Source organism: Lucilia cuprina, chromosome 3, assembly GCF_022045245.1.
Source record: "Lucilia cuprina isolate Lc7/37 chromosome 3, ASM2204524v1, whole genome shotgun sequence".
In the NCBI taxonomy this organism is placed as follows: Eukaryota; Metazoa; Arthropoda; class Insecta; order Diptera; family Calliphoridae; genus Lucilia; species Lucilia cuprina.
The window spans coordinates 49,330,079-49,334,986 of NC_060951.1; positions in this window are offsets into that span (position 1 = coordinate 49,330,079).

The following is a 4,908-nucleotide window of genomic DNA, read 5'->3' on the forward strand; positions in this document are numbered from 1 at the left end:
ATCGGTATACTTTAAGGTGGGTATTGGACCAATATTTTTGTATGTTACAAACATCAGCACAAACGTATAATACCCTCCCCACTATAGTGGTGTAGGGTATAATGACAAGCAAAAATATAATAAGTGGAAATAGTCAATCAATGTTCTATGTAGAATAGAATTTGGATAAAATTTGACAATCGCTTGTTGGTATGTCCGTTCGTTTGTCTGTAGAAAATTCTAAAGGACCCGAAAGGTAAGAGCTGGATTTTCCACAAATACATTTATTAGGTTTGTTTGATATTGAGCTATATTGTTTTTTATTGATTCTATAGCCTACAGCTTACAAAAATCATAGTCAAATTAAATGAAATAATAGTTTATATTGGTTAATTCTAGATTTCTATAAGGATCCACAACTATTCCAAAAGATGTATACCTTTATTTTGACAAATTATTACTGTGTTTGTACAAAAATTATTAGTTATATACATTTGCAACAAAACTCAAATACATTCATAAGGATAAATGCACTTTAACAGGCACACATGCACTCATATAGTGGAACCGAAAACATTCACAATACTCTTTACGCTTCATGCACTGTTAATGATTGTACTATATTGTTGTTATTTTAGCTCTTAGTTCTTTTGTTGTTTTTGTTTTAATTCACAAAATATGATATAGAAGTATAGAGTTTGTCATCGTACAAAATATGAAGAATAATGAAAATATGTAGATAGACAATGAGAGAGAGAGATAGGGAGAGAATGAGTTAGTTATTAAGCATACAAAACACTCTACTAACTTTGTAATAAAGAGTAAGTAATAATTTTTGTTCATACAGCATGATGCATATTACAAAATATTATGCAGCATATATTAGGAGAGTTCAGATAATGCCTAGAATAATTGCAAATGCAAAATATTGTTGCGAAAGCAATTGCAACTAATTGTTCTAATTTTAAAAATAATAATATTTTTTTAATGCAATGGTTTGCAAGACTCTTCAAAAAACAAAACTAACCAAATAGAGAAAGTGAGTGATAACTTAAAATCTATTGTAAAATATAACATTTGTTTAGATCTCAACTTTTTAGAATTTTTACAATTTCCATGATATTTATGTGGACCATACTTAATATTTTATTGTGGTTGTTGCTATTATTGTCATTGTAAATTTGCAAATTTAGGTGTATATGTTTTTGCTGTACCTAGACAAGAAAAATTTGTTTAAAATATTTATTACTATTTTGTGTTTATGAAGCTACACAGGAAAATAACAATAGGAAATTCTTAAAACATACGAAGGTTGAATGAGAAGTTTTATTACAGCGACACTATGAATTTTATTACTTTGAAGTGATTTAAAGGCATAATAAAAATCCGCAAAATTGGTCAAAAAATAATCAAGATCTAATTTGATTTCGTTAGATTTTGCAAATTCAATGAGCCTGTGGTTAAAAAAATTAATTTAATCCATTTAACAGTTAATATAGCTGTTGCAAAGTAAAAGAAAAACATTTTTAAACATTTCTTTACCTCATGCATCATACACTTATGTCTGTGTTTCTATTATTTCTACAAAAAGACAACATTATTAACCTTGTCTTTAATCAAACTCAAACATTACACTAAGTTAAGGATTTATATTATGAAGATAAAAAATAAACAGTAAATAAATAAAAACCTAAAGAAAATATCTTAATTTCATGGACTTTCAAGTTCAACTTTTTTATGTTTTATTAAATGTTTTCCTTTATTTTCTTTTAATACACTTCACTTTAAAGATTTGCTTTATTACAGCTCTTTTAGTAACAATACGCTGCCATAAACATGAATACTCAACCATTAAGAATCATAATGCAAAAATGCTATTGTTGTTAATGTTGTAAATGTTTATGTTGTTGCTGATGAAAGTGCATTAATAGCAGCAACTCTATTATTACTTTGCAGCAGCTGTATAAACTCAACATACAACCACCCCCCCTCATTATTGGCATCGGCTTCCTTGGGCAAATGTTTCATGTTTCAACAGATTGCTATTTCACAATATTTCCCATTATTCCTACTTCTTTGTTTGTTTGGTTGGTTTATTCGCTTATTTGTTCGTTGTTCTTTTGTTTTATTTTTCCTTTCATTTTCCATCATTTCCAACGAAACGAATCATCTTCATTGGTGTTGAGTTTTAGCAGTTTTTAGTTTTCTATTTTGGTGGTAATAATCTTAAGCCTCATTATTATTTCTATTGTTTAATATAGAGGATTTGTTCTAGTTGTTTGTTTTGTATTGTATTGTTCATTTGAACTCGATTTATATTTGAGCTATTTGTGTTGTATGTAATTCCTTGTTAAGGATTCTATTGAAATGAATTTTGTCTATTAGGAAGTGCTTGTTAAGTATTTTAGAATTTGCTGCAGTTTAGTTTGATTATGAATATTGACACTTTTACAATAATTTTTAATAATAAACATAATATTCAATTAATTAGGCAATATTTTCTAGAAATTTGCTACAAACAATATTAATTTATTTGCTCAATATGTTTAGATAAGAGTACGTATAAGTAATATGTAATTTTATTTGATACTCATACGATTTTGTATCGAATCATACGAAAGCAAGCAGCACTATGAAGCAAATCTAAACAGGGTTGTTATGAACCCTATAAAAGTCAATTAACTAATTTCTTTTAATCGTTCCAAATGTCTTAGGAATCCAAATATTGGGAGAATTTCAACCACATAATAAAATTATTTGCCAGATGCAGAAGCCAAAGGAAATAAGGACGTTACACAGGAAAACAATTTACTTTTCCTAACTATTATATAATAAAACAATAGATTTAATAGATTCAACAAAAAAGGTTTAGGACTATGAGAAAAAATATATACCAAATACCCTGTACGTATTAGTAATATTAAACTGTATTCTATGCTCATACGTACCGTGGATATATGTATGTATATGTGTTATTTATTTATTCAACTTTTTATATACATTTTTGTAATAAATCCAAGAGGTTAAAAATTCATCAAAAGAGCGACTGAAGATTAGTTTATGTGTAACTTACCTGTAAAGAAATAAATAAAGAAAAGGTGTTAATAAAACTTGTCTAGTAATTATATATACATTTCATATAGGTCATATAGATATTAACTAGTAAATACTAATAAATATTAACAATGATAAAGCTTATTAGGAGTAATAACCCAGTTGGTCAGTTATGTTTTAATAAAATTTGTTAATTTTTTAACTCAGTATTTATTGATTTAATATATCAAGAATCCATAAGTATTCAATGCGCTCTATATTAAATAACAAACATTTTCAATGTCATTTGCGATAGCCGAAAGTTTTTAAAAGTATTATTGTTTTTAGCATTCCTACAAAAATATTAATTTTTATTAATAAATTTAATATAAATTTTAGAGCCGAATCTTATAAACCTTTCATCATATTATTATAAAAAAAACTGTCAGTACGTATTACAGACAAGTAAAAACCTAAATTCAGACATGGCCGACCATATGCTACCCTACACCTGTGAATAGTATGTAAACAAGTTTTATAATTTGTAATAATAAAGCTATTAAGTAGTGTTTTCCCTATTGTATTGTATTTATCAATTTATTGATCTCTTTAAAAAAGGGAGTTTGAATGGAAGAATAGTGTCAAATGAAGCTCGATCATTACAAAAATCACAAGTAATATTCAGACTTTTTAGCCATTCCAAATAGGCTGCGGCCTTAAATCGAAAGAAACGTTTGTGTTAAGTTTTATCAAAATGTGTTAAAAATTGCATTCTGTAGGTTGATAAATAGGTTTACCACTTAAGTTGTGTAGGGTATAAAAATCAGTAACCGTTAAAAATTAAAAAGTACTAAAAAGTCACCTTTTATAGATATGAATGTTTAATTTAAAGTTTTTGGATTCAATAGTATATAAAGAGTTTATTTTAGAAATATTAAAAAAAAATTCTTCTAACAAATTAAAAAATATGAAAAAGTCGACTTTTATAGTTTCTCATTTACTACGAGCTTTACATACTTAATTTCATGTTTTTAGGAAAAATATTTTAGAAGGTTAAAAAAATAACTTTTGAGAACTTTAATCTACCAAAGCGTTGTTATTATTCGGTTTTGCTTTTATAAACAAGCCAGTACAAAATTTACCATACGACTCTATCCTTCGTTATTAAAAGACCAGTAGTTAATAGGGTTTCTCGAAAACTTACCTACAGAATGGTTGAAAATTTGGGTTCTGAAATTATCTCAAGTCTTCAGCAATTTTATTTCAATAAACATGTTAATGTATGGAAGGACAGACAGATAGACTTAGCTTAATCGACTCATCTATCTGTAAGATCTCAAAATATATAAACTTTATAGGATCGGAAAATTAAATTGCAAACAGAATGACATAGTTATATATACCCTTTTTACAGGCGTAAAGGATATAAAAATAAAAATACTAAATCTTCCATTACTTTTTGACTTAATTTAAAAATAAAATATTATAAAATAAAAGTATACATTTATTTCTTAAATTGATTTATTCAACCTCACAAAGCAAAAACTAATCTGATCCTGTTTACACAGCCACCTATGCACATATTTGAATACGATGTAAATGTTGCAAATATGGAGATGACAAATAACGATAGTGTAAAATTAGTTCAACCAGCTACACATCATCCAATTTGTTTTTCTACTTTTTTTTGTGCATATGGTAATTGCAACATTTACTACTTTACAACGCTTTGTTGCACAATCATATACATATGTATGTATTTGATGCAAATGGAAGTCTAGCAAAATAACAACAAGTAGAAAAAATCGGATATAAAAAGAAGGAAAAAAACCCTTAAAGAAAAGACACTCAACAAATAAATAGTTTTAGATTTTACTAGTATTTACAAAAGGATTT